The sequence below is a fragment of the Gopherus flavomarginatus genome, chromosome 3, assembly GCF_025201925.1.
Source record: "Gopherus flavomarginatus isolate rGopFla2 chromosome 3, rGopFla2.mat.asm, whole genome shotgun sequence".
Taxonomy (NCBI): Eukaryota; Metazoa; Chordata; order Testudines; family Testudinidae; genus Gopherus; species Gopherus flavomarginatus.
The window spans coordinates 256,238,852-256,259,216 of NC_066619.1; the positions used below are offsets into that span (position 1 = coordinate 256,238,852).

Consider the following 20,365-nt stretch of genomic DNA (forward strand, 5'->3'; position numbering starts at 1 on the left):
TCATGCACCCAGACATAGATGCTCTTCATCCACTGGATCAATTCTGTATGGTGAGTCTCTATACATTCCTGCTCATAGAAAAAATACACAGCAGAATATTTGAAGATGTTAAAAAAATCCAAAGCTATAACTATCTGCTTATCATAGACATCTGCTGCATCAAAGTAATAGACTATGAAAGTTTCAGAAAGTTTTTCTGCTCAGAAGATGTATTTGCTGCCAAGAGACTAACAAAACACATGAACACACACAAATTCTGAAAATACAACCTATGTTCTGACTGGAGTAACGTTTTTCTGACTAGGGATGAGTTGGCCATGAAACTGAGCAAGAAAGGGAAATAAAAGAATCTCATCTTCAAGTTGAACCTGAATGTTTTCTCACACTCAGAACATTTGTGAACATTTTCCACTAGTCCCTGAATGACTGAGACTTCTGTCTTTCCAGTGAATCTTCTGGCATCCCCACCTATATCCAATAACTCCTTCTTATCCCTATAACCATCTAATACGCTACTGTTCCCACCCTGCAAGCTTTCTCACACTGAGCCGCCTCCTGTTCCCACTGAAGTCAAAGAGAGTTTTACCTTCAACTTCAACTCTCCTCAGCTTTACCTTCAACCTCAACTCTCCAGTAGACCCATCTATACATTTGGAGCCCTTATTAAAACCTCAGTGAAGTCAGAGTGTCTTTCCATTGACTTCAGTATTCTTTGGATCAGGCCTTAGGACTTCACCCCTGTCATAAACACATAAAAGCAGTAAAGAATCCTGTGGCACCGTATAGACTAACAGACGTTTTGGAGCATGAGCTTTCGTGGGTGAATACCCACTTCGTCAGATGCATTCACCCATGATTCTTTGCTGCTTTTACAGATCCAGACTAACACGGCTACCCCCTGATAATAAACAGATAAGTAAGAGTTAATAGAACAGAAGTACTTCATATCTCTTTTGCCTGGAAAGGGTTAACAAGTCCAGTGAGCCTGGCTGTCACCTGACCAGAGGACCAATCAGAGGACAGGATACTTTCAAATCTTGAGGGAGGGAAGTTTTTGTGTGTGCTGTTAGTTTTTGGTTGTTGTTCACTCTGAGGGCTCAGAGGGACCAGACGTGCAACCAGGTTTCTCTCCAATCTCTCCAATACAGGCTCTTATAAGTTCGGAATAGTAAGTACTAGGTAGATAAAGCAAGTTAGGCTTATGTTTGTTTTCTTTATTTGCAAATGTGTATTTGGCTGGGAGGAGTTCAAATGTGTATTTGGCTGAAAGGAGTTCAAATTGGTATTTTGCTGAAAAGATTTTAATTTGTAGTTGCATACTTAGGCTGGGAGGGTATTCCCAGTGTCTGTAGCTGAAAGGCCCTGTAACATATTCCATTTTAAATTTACAAAGATAATTTTTACTGTTTTTCCTTCTTTAATTAAAAGTTTTTCTTGTTTAAGAACCTGATTGTGTTTTTATTCTGGTGTGAGACCCCAGGGGATGGGGTCTGGATTCACCAGGGAACTGGTGGGGAGAAAGGAGGGAAGAGGGAGAGAAAGGTTATTTTCTCTGTGTTAGGATTACTTTCTCTCTCAGGGAGAGACTGGGAGGGGGAAAGAGAAGGAGGGGGGAAGGTGGATTTTCCTCTCTGTTTTAAGATTCAAGGAGTTTGAATCACAGTGATCTTCCAGGGTAACCCAGGGAGGGGAAACCTGGGAGAGGCAATGGTGAGGGAAAGGGTTTACTTTCCTTGTGTTAAGATCCAGAGGGTCTGGGTCTTGGGGGTCCCCGGGTAAGGTTTTGGGGGACCAGAGTGTACCAGGCACTGGAATTCCTGGTTGGTGGCAGCGCTACAGGTTCTAAGCTGGTAATTAAGCTTAGAGGAATTCATGTTGGTACCCCATCTTTTGGACGCTAAGGTTCAGAGTGGGGAATTGTACCATGACATGGTGTGCAGCGGGTGGGATGGATAGATAGATAGATAAGATAGAATCCAAAAGCCAGTGAGGTTTTTATTTCTCTCCCTGCTAGCTATCTGCAGGCAGACTGAGGTTTGGGTTTAGAAGCAAAAGCCAGTAGGATTTTTTCTTTCTCTTTCGCTGCTAGCTGTGTGTAAAGCAGGCTAGAGGAGACTGTTTTAAAAGCAAAGATCTGCAAGTTTTTTGGGCTCTCCCTTCTGAGTACTCTGAAGGCAAAGGCATTAGGGTTTAACAAGGATCTTTGTTAAACAAAGGGACTCCAGTTGTGAGTCAGTGAACACCAACAAAACACATTTGCAAATGAATGGTGTTTTTTTTCTTTCTAACTCTGTCGGGAACAGCTAGGTAGGAGGAGTTTAAAAAAAAAGACACTGTTGCTAAGCAACCCGAAGAAGGCAACAGAAAAGCAGCATTTCAAGCATTAAACAGCAGAGGGCGCCCCAGCACAAGGAAGCCCGAAGTATGAGTTCCAAGGAATGGGCAAAACTGGATGCAGAGGTACAAATCAAAGACGCAGACCACAAGCGAGACATGGAAAAGAAACAAAAAGAACTAGAAATAAAACAAAAAGAGATAGAACTGAAAGAAAAAGAGATGGAGCTGAGAGAAAGAGAAAAAGAGGCTGCCCACAGGAGAGAGCTGGAGATAAGGGAAAAAGAGAGGGAACAGAGGGAAAAAGAGAGGGAAGAGAGGGAAAGAGAGAGGGAAGAGAGGGAAAGAGAGAGAAAGCATGAACTGGAATTAGCGCAGGCTAAGCAGAATAACACAGCCAACCCTAACAACCCTTTGCCAGTTGTTGTTCCACATCCCAGGAAATTTCCCGCCTACAAGGCAGGTGATGACACTGAGGCCTTCCTAGAAAATTTTGAAAGGACCTGCCATGGGTACAGCATCTCTGAAGACCAGTACATGATAGAGCTGAGGCCACTGCTCAGTGGACCCCTAGCAGAGGTGGCGGCTGAAATGCCTAAGGAGAACATGAACAATTATAAACTTTTTCAAACCAAGGCCATAATCAGAATGGGGCTAACACCTGAGCATGCCCGTCGGAGGTTCAGAGCCCTAAGGTGGAAACCAGATGTGTCATTCACTCGACACGCCTACCACATTGGGAAGAATTATAATGCCTGGATATCAGGAGCCAATGTTAAATCTCTGGATGACATGCACTTCCTAATACAATTGGAGCAGTTCTTAGAGGGTGTTCTGGAGGAAAAAGAAAGGTACATCCTAGATGGGAAGCCCAAAACTGTCACCGAGGCTGGGGAGATTGGAGCCAGATGGGTGGATGTGGCAGAAAAGAAAAGAGCTACTATCAAGGGGAACGAGTACCACAGCGGGCACACCGACAATAAACCCTATACCCGAGGGCAACCCAAGACCCCACCTGCAACCCCAGGAAAGCCGCCGACTCTCTATTCTCTCACCTCACCAATCTCCAGTAACCCACCTCGGCACAATGACCAGTCAGCTGGGCGATGCTTCAAGTGTAATGAACTGGGACATATAAAGGCCAACTGCCCCAAGAACCCCAACCGAGTGCAGTTCATTATATCTCCATCACTCCAAAGATCCCCAGGCCCAGATGCCTCTCAAATACCCTTGGAGCGAAGGGAAATTTTGAGAGTGGGCGGAAAGGTTATCGCGTGGAGAAATACGGGGGCACAAATGTCAGCTATCCACCAATCCTTGGTGGACCCCAAATTCATCAACCCAAAGGCTCAAGTGACAATTTACCCCTTCATGTCACAAGCGGTAAACTTGCCTACAGCTAAACTGCCTGTCCAGTACAAAGACTGGTCAGGAATGTGGACTTTTGCAGTCTATAACAATTATCACATCCCCATGCTACTGGGGGAAGACTTGGCCAACCAGGTAAAGAGGGCCAAGAAGGTGGGAATGGTTACATGCAGCCAAGCCAGGCAAGCTTCCAGAGCCATCCCTGTTCCTGAGCCGTCCACAGGGGCCCCATCTGTGGAAGCAGAGACCCAGACAGAGGTAGTGGACCCGGATTCCCTGCCAATGATGGCAACAGCCACAGTACTTCCAGTCCCAGACCCGGACCTGGAAACGCAACCAGCACCAGAACCATTGCCAGCACTGACGCCAGCACTTGCAAACGCATCTTCAACCCCAATGCCAGAGAGCGCCAGCGAGCCTGAACTGGCAGAAGAAGCAGACAACCATACCCAAGAGGCTCAACCAGAGCCTGAAATAGCACCTGGTGCACCAGCAGGCAGCGGTTCACCAGCCACAAAAACAACTCCATCACCTACATCGCTTCCCAAAGGACCAAGCCCAAGTCCACAGTCTAAGGAAGAACTGGTGTCTCCAGTCTCCAGGAAACAGTTCCAGACTGAGCAGGAAGCAGGTGACAGCCTTCAGAAAGCTTGGGTGGCGGCACGGAGCACCCCACCACCTCTCAGCTCTTCTAACCGATCCCGGTTTGTTATAAAACAAGGGCTTTTATATAAGGAGACTCTTTCTGGTGGACACTGGGAAGACTTGCATCCACAAAAACAGTTGGTGGTTCCAACTAAGTACCAGGGGAAGCTCTTAAGCTTAGCCCATGATCATCCCAGTGGCCATGCTGGGGTGAACAGAACCAAAGACAGGTTGGGGAAGTCCTTCCACTGGGAGGGGATGGGCAAGGATGTTGCCAAGTATGTCCGGTCTTGTGAGGTGTGCCAAAGAGTGGGAAAGCCCCAAGACCAGGTCAAGGCCCCTCTCCAACCACTCCCCATAATTGAGGTCCCATTTCAGCGAGTAGCTGTGGATATTCTGGGTCCTTTCCCAAAAAAGACCTCCAGAGGAAAGCAGTACATACTGACTTTCGTGGACTTTGCTACCCGATGGCCGGAAGCAGTAGCTCTAGGCAACACCAGGGCTAAAACTGTGTGCCAGGCCCTAACAGACATTTTTGCCAGGATAGGTTGGCCCTCTGACATCCTTACAGATTCAGGGACTAATTTCCTGGCTGGGACCATGAAAGAACTGTGGGAAACTTGTGGGGTAAATCACTTAGTTGCCACCCTGTACCACCATCAAACCAATGGCATGGTGGAAAGGTTTAATGGAACTTTGGGGGCCATGATACATAAATTCGTGAATGAACACTCCAATGACTGGGACCTAGTGTTGCAGCAGTTGCTCTTTGCTTACAGAGCTGTACCACATCCCAGTTTAGGGTTTTCACCGTTTGAGCTTATGTATGGCCACGAGGTTAAAGGGCCATTACAGTTGGTGAAGCAGCAGGGGAGGGATTTACACCCTCTCCAGGAACTAACATTCTGGACTTTGTTAGCAACCTACAAAACACCCTCCGACACTCTTTAGCCTTGCTAAAGAAAACCTAAAGGATGCTCAAAAATAGCAAAAGGCCTGGTAGGATAGACATACCAGAGAGCGTTCCTTCAAGGTAGGAGACCAGGTTATGGTCTTGAAGGCGCAACAGGCCATTAAAATGGAAGCATCATGGGAAGGGCCATTCAAGGTCCAAGAGCGCCTGGGAGCTGTTAATTACCTCATAGCATTTCCCAATTCCTCCCTAGAGCCCAGAGTGTACCACGTTAATTCTCTCAAGCCCTTTTATTCCAGAGACTTACAGTTTGTCAGTTTACAGCCCAGGGAGGAGATGACACTGAGTGGCCTGACGGTGTCTACTACAAAGGGAAATGTAACGGCTGTGTGAAAGAGGTGAACCTCTCCACAACCCGGGAACATCTGCAGTGGCAACAAATCAAGGAGCTGATGCACTCTCCCGTGAAAGTTTCCCAGAATCAGCTGGTTAAAAATTGTCCTTGCAATATGAAGAATCTTGTAGTTGTACATAATTAGTAGCATATGTAAAGGTGCATGTGTTTATTAATCTGTTTATTCTAGAAAGAAATCATTGCCAGTGTGGTTCCACACTGTCAGCGATTTGGGGGGGCGTGTCATAAACAGATAAGTAAGAGTTAATAGAACAGAAGTACTTCATATCTCTTTTGCCTGGAAAGGGTTAACAAGTCCAGTGAGCCTGGCTGTCACCTGACCAGAGGACCAATCAGAGGACAGGATACTTTCAAATCTTGAGGGAGAGAAGTTTTTGTGTGTGCTGTTAGTTTTTGGTTGTTGTTCACTCTGGGGGCTCAGAGGGACCAGACGTGCAACCAGGTTTCTCTCCAATCTCTCCAATACAGGCTCTTATAAGTTCGGAATAGTAAGTACTAGGTAGATAAAGCAAGTTAGGCTTATGTTTGTTTTCTTTATTTTTAAATGTGTATTTGGCTGGGAGGAGTTCAAATGTGTATTTGGCTGAAAGGAGTTCAAATTGGTATTTTGCTGAAAAGATTTTAATTTATACTTGTATACTTAGGCTAGGAGGGTATTCCCAGTGTCTATAGCTGAAAGGCCCTGTAACATATTCCATTTTAAATTTACAAAGATAATTTTTACTGTTTTTCCTTCTTTAATTAAAAGTTTTTCTTGTTTAAGAACCTGATTGTTTTTTTATTCTGGTCTGAGACCCCAGGGGATGGGGTCTGGATTCACCATGGAATTGGTGGGGAGAAAGGAGGGAAGAGGGAGAGAAAGGTTATTTTCTCTGTGTTAGGATTACTTTCTCTCTCAGGGAGAGTCTGGGAGGGGGAAAGAGAAGGAGGGGGGAAGGTGGATTTTCCTCTCTGTTTTAAGATTCAAGGAGTTTGAATCACAGTGATCTTCCGGGGTAACCCAGGGAGGGGAAGCCTGGGAGAGGCAACGGTGAGGGAAAGGGTTTACTTTCCTTGTGTTAAGATCCAGAGGGTCTGGGTCTTGGGGGTCCCCGGGTAAGGTTTTGGGGGACCAGAGTGTACCAGGCACTGGAATTCCTGGTTGGTGGCAGCGCTACAGGTTCTAAGCTGGTAATTAAGCTTAGAGGAATTCATGCTGGTACCCCATCTTTTGGACGCTAAGGTTCAGAGTGGGGAATTGTACCATGACAACCCCTATAACTTCCCTGTCTCTAAAAGCAAAGAAAAGTCATAGGGGGAGAGAGAGAGGAAACTAAGGTTTGTGGAAGGACTGGGAATGGCAACAAGCTCTTTGAAGCAGGGGCAATCTCTTTGCATCTGCAGAGCATTTTGCACAATGGGTCACTGTGGTAACATAAATGATAAATAATGATAACCAGTATCACCAGGTGGGAAGATACCAGATTTCCAGGGCCTTGTGCCTTTCAGAGTGTTGCAGGAATAGAGGGAAAGCCCTCTCTGAAGATACTGATAGATGGTCACTGGGAGGGAAGGAGAGATGAAAGTCGGAAGGACAGGGTGCTTTAGCAAAACTGCAGGGAGTTGGGAGTCTGTTTGAGTGAGAGGAGACATCCTGAAGTTTTGGACAGGTTTCTGATGAACCACTGAACTTTTGACTTCACATGAAATTAAATCTGCCCTGCTTAATAAAGACATTTAGTTTTGGGAACCTTTGGACATAACTATGGTTCATCATTCACACTTTGTAGTATCTGCAGGTAAGAAATCAGTCCAAGAACAGGTCAGACCCTGCATATTGGCATATGGCATATTGAAGTCAGCAGAATTTTGCCCCGAGTTAAGAATATGGAGGAACTGTGGGATCTGGCTCAATGTTGATAAAATATGTGACTACACTATGCTGAAGCTGGAAGCTGGAAGAACAACAAAAAACATACCCCTCAAATGACTCCACAGCAATGACTACTTCAGAACTTAAATATGAACAAGAAAAATGAGACGAGCTTTTATCAAGCATCCAAAAGTGTCTGATATGCCTTTTCATATTCTTTTTGCTGGTCAGTGCCCACCCAGACCTAATGGCTACAACATGTAAGTCACACCAACAGCCCTTGTTCAATGCAGTTCATACAATGCTACTGGACTCTGACATTTTTGTGAACACTTGCTTTCTACTAATCACTCTTATTTACACAGGTTTTACATTTTGCTGTCAGCTTCACAATTTCCTTGAAAACATGGTACAGAATCAAAGAAATGGAATAATTCTCCATGCAGATCACAAATGGAGAACAGAGCTCTCAGTGAACTTAAAAGAAAAGAGAGACTGAGCAGCGTACAGTCTCTGCTCCTATCACAGTTCCCATGCAATTTATTCTTAGAATAGGCAAGTTATTTATCATGCACACGGGCATGCATTATTCAGTGCAATACTGCCAGATAAAAACAGATATAGCATAACGAAACCAATTTGAAATCTGGGTTGCTTGAGTATCTTCATGAGGCAAGAGAATAAAGAAGTTTGCTTCAGAGAAATGAAGCCCTTTACTTACATGCCTTGCAAGAGCTTCCAGCAGCTGGAGTCTCTGAATTATAGTGAATGCAGATGTTGTGCTGTAAACCCCCTAACTTTGGCATTGAAGACTGTACAGAACTCTCTGGTGCTTCACACTGATAAATAATTTCCTGATTCCCCTTTAAAAATATTCTCACACTTTTTTTTTCTTTAGGTTGTTTTTTTTTATCAGTGATGCACACTGACAACAGAATGCAAAGCAGACAGTCTGTCGGTTGTTACTGAGGAAAGAGTTCCCTGACGGCTGAATCCAAAAAAGAATCCTTGACCTTGGCAACTAGAATAAATCTACTATATCTGTTGGCCCTCTCCTCAGTGCATATTTGAGCAGTAACATAAGAATGAACAATTTTAGCATAGGAACTGTGGTATGACATTTTAAACATTGGTAAGTTATATGAACGCTACTTCCTTCGGAGACACACTGAGGTAACTGCATTGTGCATGTTTTCAGCTTTTATTTTGTTCACAAATGCAACAACCTTCTTTCTGTGATTTCACAAATACCCAAGCTCTAGGGTTTTCAGATTCTGCGCCTTCTGTTTATTCTCATTAATATTCCTAAACAGGTTACTTTTGCTTTTCTGTTATAAACCTTGATTTTCTAAGAGTTTCAATATCTTAGCTGGTAAACGCATCCCAGACTAAAACGTGGCATTCATGATATCATACATAGCCTGGGAGCAAGCAGCCTTTTACAGATTTCTCCCTCCTCCAAAAATGATATTTTTTTCCATTTTCTCTCTTTTTGTTTGTTTGCCATTTCAAAAATAGCTATAGCTTTGTAAAACAACAAGACAAGCATTTGGAGCAAGTGCCAGTGGAGCAATGGTTAGACTGTATCAAGCAAAAGACAATAATCCAGACCAAGGGAAGATATGCAAAAAATAATGGACAAATGGTTTTAAAGCGTTCCAGGTCAGTTCCTCATTTTAAATATTAGTCTTTCAGTTGCCTGTACAGTGAGATTTGCCTTCCAGTTGTCGGAGAAAAACTCAGTTCTCACTTTTTGTTTGGGTGCAGCAGAGTCAGTTCTTTCTACTTCCACACAGTATACAATATAATATAAATAAAGGAGTAAGGAAAACACCATTTCTGTAATAGTAATTGTTTTTATAAGCAAGAACCTATTCTGACCCTCCCTTTATATCTTTACTGTCTGCTAATTCCTTTAGTGCTGAACAACACACCCGTTTTAGCCTCAATCCTACAAACCCTAATTCATGTTAATAATTCTTAAAGGTGAAACATGCCATTGAAGTTGTTCTCGTAGCCATGGATTTTCTTTATTTTCATTCACTGTGTTTGATATGTCTGATTCTTAAAGTGACCGCTCCGGTGATAGTTTATCCAAGAGCAAGATGAGGTCACATCAGTATCTTTCTTCATCTTTGACATTAGAGGCATCATCCCCTTTGATGTGAGAAGAGAAGTCTCTTTATGTTAGCATTCTGATATGTTGTTTCACATAGCTACCACTCTGGTAGGGCACGTAAGTAGAAGAGGTGATATAGCAATGAAGCTTATAGGATAAACGTATTTGGTTGCAAAGTACCTGCTAAATTTTTGATATACACACCAAAAAAAAAATCACAAGAAGAACATTAAACTACAAAATTATTATACATAACATTTATTCATCTTTTCAGGGTTTGGGAAAAATCAATCAAAATGACAATTCTCATCTAAAAGTAGAAGGCAGAACTCCTGCATTCACTGTACTGTAGAACTGGTCAAAAAAGGAAACACAGTTTGACAAAGATTTTCAAAAATGTTAACAAAAATTTTTCAAATGTTGAGATGTTTGTTTTTTGGTGTTTTCCATCTTTTCATGTTATCAGTAAATACAACAGAATTAATGATACCCCAGGGTCTTTCCTAGCACTTCTTTTCCCTTTTGATGCTCTGTAACTTTTCCAGAGTTGAGGAAGTTTTGATAAACTATAGAATAGCAAAAGAAAAGAAATGAAAAAAGAAAGAACAGCTGGTCCTCATTTATTCTACTGTATTCAGTGGCAAAAAAGAGAAAGGGGAAAAATAAAAACAAAACCCACAATTTCAAAACATCAACATTTCAAAATTTCTGGTTTAAGTGAAAAAACAGAATTTTTTAAAGAAACTGAAAGCTTTTTATGGACATTTCCAGCTTCAGAAAAAGATCATGTTTTGTTGAGAAAAAAATTAAAATGAAAAATTATGAGGAGCTCAGTCGTCCAGTACCTGACATGACTTTAATGTTGTCAAAGGGTCTCCACAACTTTCTGAACATTTTAAATTTGGATTGTCATGGTCTTCTTTGAAGTTCAGTCATGGTCTCTTTTTTATTTGTAAACTTTATTGAAGACATTAAAACACAGGCACAACTTCAAAGCCTAGTTTATTTGTAAATGAAATTCCTTTTCCAGTTGTAGCTGGCTATTGAACAATGATATATTGAGTTGAATGAGAGAAGAGTTCTCACTCCCCAATGTAGTTTCCATTTATATCCACTTCCTCTCTTAAATTGTGTAAATTTTGAGTTTTAAGAGTCTCCTCATTTCAACCCTTCCTCTTTCATCACTTTCCAGTGCTTCTCTCTTTCTCTTCTTATCTGTCTACTGGTTTTAAAAAACAAAATGCAATAATTCACTGAATGTGTGTGTTGAAATACAAATATATTTGAAACTGTTAGCTTTTTAGGCTAATCAATACTTCTTAAGCTAGGAGGTTACTTTAAAACTGGCATGGATACAAATAACTATCTCAACACAGGAAAATCATCTCAGATAGTCCTGGGTTCTAGTCACGCAGTAAGAAGTGGGCTTATACCTAGCAGTGGCACCACAGTGCTGCACTAGAGGAATGAGATAAACAAACCACTGTCCTTTTCACCCGTTTCCATTGACTACTGAGGTAGAAATTGAAGGGCCAGGTTTTCAGATGGTGTAAATCAGCCTAATTCCTTTGAGATAAATAGAGTCACACCAGCTAAGAATCTGACCCAAAGGTCCTCTGGCACTTTTCAAGAAGAGTAGGTGATAAATGTAAAACTCCTGATACAAAGACTTGCCCCATGAGGCAAAAAGGTTATTACCAAACCTATGACACTTCCCAGGTCCTGGGGTAATTCCGTTACTGATCAATTCATCATCTATGTCTTCATTAACTCTCACAGGGACTATTGCAAATCCTCTCTTGGTGTGCTCCCACCCCGCATCTCCATTCTCGACACTCCAGTTATATTGCCTATCATGCTGTCTTCCTTCTTAGACGTACAACGAAGCACACCTCCATCATCCCTATCCTCAAATTACTCCACTGGTTGCCGTTCATTTCAGGATCCAATTCGAAGGTTCCTATCTTGTTTTTCACTTTTCATGGGCTAGTCCTACACTACCTAATGAATCTTTTTTCAGATCTCCCCTCCACTCCCCTAGCTCTGCGCTCACTCCTCTCAGCCCCTTCACCTAGTCTTGCCACTGCTATTGCAAGAGCCTTCTTTTCTGCAGCTCCTGACATCTAGAACAGTCTTCCTGAGTCACTCTGCCTAGACTCTTCCTCTTTATTAAAGTCTGGTCTACACTAGAAAGTGAGGTTGATCCAGCTATGTCATTCAGGAGTGTGAAAGATCCACACTCCTGAACATTGCAGTTCAGATGACCTAAACCCTGGAGTAGATAGCACTAGGCTGAGAGAAGAATTCTTCCGTTGACCTATCTACCACCTCTCGGGGCAGAGAACCTCTCCCGTCAGCCTAGGTAGTCTTGAAACTTAAGTGCTACAGTGGTGCAGCTTCAGTGCTGCAACTGTGCCACTGTAGTGTTTCAAGTGTACACAATCCCTCAGTCATCAGCAAACATATCTTTTCTACCTTGTTCATGCATTTTAATTTAACTGTGCTATTATTTTTCATTCAGCTTCATAGCTGTATTTTCATTTACTTTTAGTATGTAGACTGTTTGAGATGTAGCTTGCATGAACAATGTTAAACAAAACAGGACTGCTTACGAATTCAGGTTTCAGGAACTGGCCCTAATGTTGTAGTACGCTGGCTTTTACATCCAGTGAAGTTTGTGTGCTAGTATTGAGTGCCAATTGCTTGTTTAGACAGTCGCTGCACTAGCACTTATCCAATACCTTGTAAAGCACTTTGAGATTCTCAGAATAAAGCACTATTGAAAACCAAATCCGATTCTGTTCTATAATTACATTTTCAGTACAAATATCTGGAGCACACAACCAGTTTCAGAGCCAGCTAGCCCAAGTGTGCTTCTATTGCTAATCCAAGGATTCTGCTTTTAGTAAAGAGAAATGATTCAGCGTGCAGTGCACCTTGAGCATGTGTGCACATGCTGTTAGTTTGTTCCCAGTACTCAAGTCTGCATCATCCATAACACAGCTGTGTAAGCTGGAAAAAGCATTCTGCAGGCTTTGTTTTGTACTATGATTGTACGTGATTGTCTCACTGCAGGAGCAGCATGCTGTGTTGTTGTAGCCATGTTGGTCCCAGGATATTAGAGAGACATGATGGGTGAGGTAATATCTTTTATTGGACCAACTTCTGTTGGTAAGGAAGACAAGCTTTCGGGCTTACACAGAACTCTTCTTCATGTCTGTATGTAGTCTGCATGTTATTGCTAGGTTTAAAGTGACAACTGTTTTACCAAGTATTATATGTGCATTCACAGATGTGTCAGGATTGCAGGCGGATTCTTACAGCTACAGTATTTTTGATTGTCCTCTGATAACATTGTGATTACTCTAGAGACCATTGGCCAAATACTCAAAAATGAAGCAAAGTCTGAGTGAAAGGAAGAAAAATGCACTGAAGTACAGCAGGGCTGGGGGAAGATATCCTCAACCTCACAGATACTGCAGGGCCCAGAATGTGCAGAGTTGTCACATAGGCATTTTCCATAGTTTAGAGCCTTAGAGTCCTCCATACAGGTTATGACTTGGCCTTTCAGCTGAGTGAAATTGTGCCACTTCTACTGGAATCTGGTCTTATATAGGCTCAGAACCTTGCTCAGGATTTGGCTGTATCTTAGTATCTGATATTTACAGAGGAAAACAAAACAACACCTTTTATTAAATGGATTTTTGAAATAGGGAGCTGGAATAGGAGCTTGCTCCATCCACTCCATGCATCAACCTGGTATTGCAGTACTTCCAGGAAAGGTACACCTCCCATCTGGGAGAATATTCTGGTTAAAAGTGAAAAAAAATAGTTGTGTTACTGTCTTGTTTGTAATGTTAATATATTTCTTCGTGTTGTGGGTTAGTTATCTGTATTTTGTTCTTAGAGGAGTCACTGGGGTTGAGGGGGAGTTGCTTTTCTTGATTTTACTTTACTGTTGTTTATAGGCCATTTAAGTGACTCTTTTCTTAATTTATTCTAGATAGGTGCTCCCACTGCTCTCATTAGTGTACTCTCCAAAAGTGTGTGGTTTGGATCAGTCTTTCGTCTGTGTCATCTTGACAAAATGTCACTGTTTTAGCTTAGAGAATTGTCTCTGCAAATGTTTTCCCCAGATTAAGAATAGTTTATAGGAGCAGAAGAGGAGGAAGGTTTGAAATACTTTCCTCATGGATTGTATTTTCTAAATGGACAATCTACCATAAATTCTCAATTACTGAAGGACAATCTTCACTCATTGCTATATTTCCACATCCAACTCGCTGTATAACTTTTCATGAGTGATGTATCAGAGGGGTAGCCATGTTAGTCTGGATCTGTAAAAGCAGCAAAGAATCCTGTGGCACCTTATAGACTAACAGACGTTTTGGCGCATGAGCTTTCGTGGGTGAATACCCACTTCGTCAGATGCATGTAGTGGAAATTTCCAGGGGCAGGTATATATATGCAAGCAAGCTAGAGATAACAAGGTTAGTTCAATCAGGGAGGATGAGGCCCTGTTCTAGCAGTTGAGGTGTGAAAACCAAGGGAGGAGAAACTGGTTTTGTAGTTGGCAAGTCATTCACAGTCTTTGTTTAATTCTGAGCTGATGGTGTCAAATTTGCAGATGAACTGAAGCTCAGCAGTTTCTCTTTGAAGCCTAGTCATGAAGTTTTTTTGCTGCAGGATGGCCACCTTAAGATCTGCTATAGTGTGGCCAGGGACGTTGAAGTGTTCTCCTACAGGTTTTTGTATATTGCCATTTCTAATATCTGATTTGTGTCCATTTATCCTTTTCCGTAGAGACTGTCCAGTTTGGCCGATGTACATAGCAGAGGGGCATTGCTGGCATATGATGGCGTATATTACATTAGTGAACATGCAGGTGAATGAACCAGTGATGGTGTGGCTGATCTGGTTAGGTCCTGTGATGGTGTCGCTGGTGTAGATATGTGGGCAGAGTTGGCGTTGAGGTTTGTTGCATGGATTGGTTCCTGAGCTAGAGTTACTATGGTGCGGTGTGCATTTACTGGTTAGAATATGTTTCAGGTTGGCAGGTTGTCTGTGGGCAAGGACTGACCTGCCACCCAAGGCCTGTGAAAGTGTGGGATCATTGTCCAGGATGGGTTGTAGATCTCTGATGATGCGTTGGAGGGGTTTTAGCTGGGGACTGTATGTGATGGCCAGTGGAGTCCTGTTGTTTTCTTTCTTGGGTTTATCTTGCAGTAGGAGGCTTCTGGGTACACGTCTGGCTCTGTTGATCTGTTTTCTTATTTCCTCGTGCGGATACTGTAGTTTTGAGAATGCTTGGTGGAGATTTTGTAGGTGTTGGTCTCTGTCTGAGGGGTTAGAGCAGATGCGGTTGCACCTCAGTGCTAAGCTGTAGACAATGGACTTGTGATGTGCCTGGGATGGAAGCTGGAGGCACAAAGGTAGGTGTAGCAGTCGGTATGTTTTCGGTATAGGGTGGTGTTAATGTGACCATCACTTATTTGAACCGTGGTGTCTAGCAAGTGGACCTCCCATGTAGATTGGTCCAGGCTGAGGTCGAGGGTGGGGTGGAAGCTGTTGAAATCGTGGTGGAATTTTTCCAGAGTCTCCTTCCCATGGGTCCAGATGATGAAGATGTCATCAATGTAGCGTAGGTAGAGAAGGGGCGTGAGTGGACGAGAGCTGAGGAAGCATTGTTCCAGGTTGGCCATAAAAATATTGGCATATTGTGGGGCCATGCGGGTGCCCATAGCGGTGCCACTGATCTGGAGATATATATTGTCATCAAATTTGAAATAGTTGTGTGTGAGGATAAAGGCACAGAGCTCAGCAGCCAGTTGTGCTGTGGCATCATCAAGGATACTGTTCCTGACAGCTTGTATTCCATCTGTGTGGGGGATGTTTGTGTAGAGAGCCTCTACATCCATAGTGTCTAGGATGGTGTTTTCTGGAAGGTCACCAATGCATTGTAGTTTCCTCAGGAAATCAGTGGTGTCACGGAGATAGCTGGGAGTGCTGGTGGCATAGGGTCTGAGTAGAGAGTCCACATATTCAGACAGTCCTTCAGTGACAGTGCCAATGCCCGAGATGATGAGGCGTCCAGGATTTCTGGGTTTCAGGACCAGACTTTAAAGAGAAACTGCTGAGCTTCAGTTCATCTGCAAATTTGACACTATCAGCTCAGGATTAAACAAAGACTGTGAATGGCTTGCCAACTACAAAACCAGTTTCTCCTCCCTTGGTTTTCACACCTCAACTGCTAGAACAGGGCCTCATCCTCCCTGATTGAACTAACCTTGTTATCTCTAGCTTGCTTGCATATATATACCTGCCCCTGGAAATTTCCACTACATGCATCCGACGAAGTGGGTATTCACCCACGAAAGCTCATGCGCCAAAACGTCTGTTAGGCTATAAGGTGCCACAGGATTCTTTGCTGCTCATGAGTGATGTACCCGAATACTTTGGATGCTAATATCTAAACTGTATTCTTAAATTTATTCACCTAAATTTGGGTTATTGCTGATTATGGACTATATGTATCATATGACTTTAAAAACAAACTTTGTATTTGTGGATAATCTAAGCATTATATGTAGATGTACAGACACTCTTTTCTTAATCCGTGTACTAGATAATTTTTTAACATTAGCTTTAATAAAAAAATTAAAATCTGATATTTATAGAGGAAAACAAAACAAAACTTTTCGTTACTCTCATTCATGTTGACCACTTGAGTAAACAAAGTATAAAAGGTACGCAAATGACAATCAGCAGTGCCTTCTCTATAAGACTCTATTTCTGAGCCCTGGTCTACACTGTAAACTTATGTTGATATAACTTCATTGCTCGGCAGTCTGGATTTTCCACAGCCCTGAGCACATAGTTATACCAACCTCACTGCCGGTGTAGACAGTGCTATGTTGACAGGAAGGCTTTTCTCATCGACATAGCTACCGATGGGAGCATAGGTAGCATCTCCACTAAATGCTAATGCTGCACTGCTGCAGCACTTTGAAATAATGAGCCTTGCACATAGGTTTCTGTAATAACCAGACTTCTTATCCTTTTTAAATTCTTCTTTTCATTTTAGAATATACAAGCTCTATTTTTGTTCAGATATAAATATCAAGTTTGACTTGGATGAAAGGGTAGTTTAAGGTTTGTGCTGGCTGCTATTTTCTTGACGCATTCCCTAATTGCAATGTTAAATGCTGATGAAATGTTAAACACTTGAGATAACAGTTTTAGTGACTGACTCATTTGTTGTAAAGAAAACACATTATCTTTCAGTACCAACAATTCATTATCAAATTCGAAACTGGAGTATCGTGTTTTGTGGTGCAAATGGAATACTTCAAAGATGAATTGACCATTATGGAAAGATACAAACAATTGCCTTGGAGGAAGAATGTTGGCACTCTATCGAGCTTCTGTTACATACACAGAACTCCAAGTGATTTCAGTAGGAATTTAGGCATGCCAGAAATGTAGGATCAGAGTCTATGAGACTAGTATGTGACCAGGTGCCTACATGGGCCCACTGAGAATGCCACACTCAGGGCAGACTGCAAGAAATAGGGCAGACAATCCCCAGAACTAATGGTTTATTCTATAATTAAATTCAAAAAGTCAGTAACAAAAGAGCTTTTCTAGTTCCACGCTGGTTAACAAGAAGCCAAAGACAGTCCTCTTTAGCCATTCCAGTCATTGGCTCCCATCTAGACAACCAAGTCTAATATAGTGTGACGTTACTGAAAACCTAATTCACCATATTTAAGGTTCACCAATCCCAAAGGATCAGACACTTATCTCCAGGTCAATATGAATCTCAGATCTTATCCAAATATCACATTGTCAGTCAATCCTTAATAACTAAATCTAAGATTTATTAAAAAAAGGAAGAAGAAAGAAGAGCGTTATAAATGGTTAAGAGATCAATACACATACAGCTGTGTGTAAAGTCCATAGGTCAGTTTCATAGCAGAGAGGGTCAGGCTGCTGATTTGTAAAAAAATCTTTCTAGAATCAATTCAAAGGGTTATAGTCCACTAGGCAGTTCAGGTGTAGCATCTGTTAGAGTTTTCCCCTGAGAATTCCAGGGCAATCCAGGTATCTACCTGAAGACCTCAGTCTTATGGCTTAAACCATTCCTGTTAAAGTTTAAACAGACCTGACATGAAAGGACCAGGCTTCTCTTTTATAGCTCTTCTAGCCCGCTGACAAGCCTCCTCACAGAAACTGTCATACTAGGGCTTTCCTCCAAGGAGGAATAGGCCATGCAGATAGCTTACAGGCCATTGCTTTGATGTTAATCTTCTATTTCCTATGGAACACAGGTAAACTGGCTACACTTATTTACACAAGGCAATTTACTGGTCCTCCATTATAATAAAGATAGTTAAACTGAAGACAATGTAGATAGAATTATTAGTTTCCTGCAATATGTCACATCTTTGATTTTAAGGTTAACTGGACATAGACACATACATAATATAAGGCAACTAAGACTTGAAAGGGAATTAGCACCTAAAAGCTAATTGGGTTCCATTGGTACACTTCTAACAAGATACAGGTAAAGAGACAAATACACTTTGCAACTATTCTCTGATTCTTATCAATACAAAGTGAATGAGTTGGAGATTGCTAGCCTAATTAACATTTCTTTGATACCTATTTCATATGTGGATTGTCTTGATTACAATTGTATTGTCTCTTGTTAAGTTGTTGGCTGGTCTGTCAGTGTAACAGCTATGTACAGTTTGTATCATAAAACAAAGTGTGGTTGCTATTTCTGATAATAGTTGCAAAATATTACAGTGTGGAAAATAAAAGTTATGTTTGTGAAATGATGTGTGAGGCTAAACATATGATATAGTGTGTAGAGGTCCATTTGAAATGGGCAGATATTATGCAAGCTAGAAAAAGTTTGGGCTTAGAAGGGAAATAAAAACTAGAGGTGGAATTTTCAAAAGCAAGGCACCATGGCCGCCTACAATTGCATGTAGCTGACCTGCGACTGCTTGTAGCAATCACCAATGGCTGATGATGGGACTCGAGATGGGGAGGGCTATAAGTTGCTATACACAATTCTTTCCCAGGTGTACGGCTGGTGGGTCTTGCTGACATGGTCAGGGTCCAAGTAATCACCATATTTGGGGTTGGGGAGGAATTTTCCCCTGGGCCAGATTGGCAGAGACCCTGGGTTTTTTTTTGCCTTCCTCTGCAACATGGGGTCGGGGTCACTTGCAGGTTTAAACTAGAGTTAATGGTGGATTTTCTGTGACTTGAAGTCTTTTAGTCATGACTTGAGGACTTCAGTAACTCAGCCAGAGGTTAGGGGTCTATTACAGGTGTGTGTGGGCAAGGTAGTTTCTGTGATCTGCAATGTGCAGGAGGTCAGACTAGATGATCACAATGGTCCCTTCTGGCCTTAGAGTCTAGAAGTCTAAGGCGCTTTTGAAAATCCCATCCTATAATTTATCTTTAATGGTGCAACTACAACAGTATGGTACACTATAAGGTAGAAACAATAGAAACTGTGAGGTATGGTTTCATTGTCACAGGTGATGACTGAGCCAGTAATACTGACACATTTATTCCCATGGATGTAAGAATACATGGCAGGGAAGTGTCCTTTGAAAAGTATGTTTCTTAGTATTATACAATTTTTATGTTTCACAAAAAAATTGGCCTTTAGGTAAATGTATGCTCTCCATTAGCATAGTATCTGAACATATATCTAGCCTCACAACACCCACTGAGGCAGGGAAGTGCTGCTATTATCCCATTTTACAGGTGAGGAATGGAGGAACAGAGAGACTAAATTACTTATCCAAGATGATACCGGCAGTCTGTGGCAGAGCAAGCAATCGAACCCAAGTCTCAAAAGTCTCAGGCTAGCATCCTAGCCACTGAGGCAATCTTCATCTCCTAAATGCAGTTGTGTACTTGAGATGCTGATAGCTAGATTGCAAGTTACCCTACTTCTATCATTCATTTCTGAGGAGAAAAATAGCCACTTGTAAGATACTAGCATTGGAACAGATTCCAGAGCTGAAACCTAAAAGGGAAAAAATGAAGATACTTGCAGTATTCACTCAGCCTGCACTATGTGCTGCTAATTATGCTGCTGCTGTACACATGCCAGGCAGCTGGATTATGGATCACTCCTTGAATGATTCCCTTTAAAATACTGCCTTTCTAACCAACTGAAAAATCAATTAATAAAAATGGTGGAGGGGAAAACATGAAAGATCACAATCAATTGCGTTTGATAGTGAGAATCAATGTTATAATTACCCAAAAATTGCAACAAGGTAAATGTCACTAGCTAGCTTAGCTTGCGGCTCTGGAATAGCAAATGAAAGACATCTGGATTCTATTTTTGTTTTCAAATTCAAACTGTAACTGAAAAGGCAGATCCTGTGAAGCAATGAAGGACAAAGCAATGTACAGACAAGACAGTGTACAGAGCTAAAATCTGAGCCTCCTAATACAGTTAATGCCAATGAGTATGTCCAGACTACCCACTGTATCGACGGGTAGTGATCGATTTATCAGGGATCGAGACGCGACATATCGATCCCCGAATGTGCTCCCTGTCGACTCCAGAACTCCACCAGAGTGAGCAGTGGTAGTGGAGTCGACAGGGGAGCTGCGGCTGTCGATCCCGTGCTGTGAGGATGGGAAGTAAATCGGAATAAGATACGTCGACTTCAGCTACTG

At 42.1% G+C, this 20,365-nt stretch overlaps 1 protein-coding gene and 1 pseudogene across 4 annotated transcripts in view; one reads left to right on the forward strand and one right to left on the reverse strand.

Annotated features, from left to right (window-relative positions):
- Positions 1–20,365, reverse strand: part of C1QTNF7 (C1q and TNF related 7) — a 100,709-nt gene that overhangs the window by 54,652 nt on the left and 25,692 nt on the right. Inside the window, exon 1 of one of the 4 annotated variants that reach the window (XM_050947971.1) lies at positions 8,411–8,558. The exons of 2 other annotated variants lie outside the window; for them this stretch is intronic. The gene's annotated coding sequence lies outside the window, so the exon portion shown is untranslated. Of the gene's footprint in view, positions 1–8,248; positions 8,559–20,365 lie in introns of those variants that run through there. One more of the 4 variants, XM_050947968.1, reaches the window with a different exon arrangement.
- On the forward strand, positions 13,269–13,439 carry LOC127048527 (uncharacterized; annotated as a pseudogene).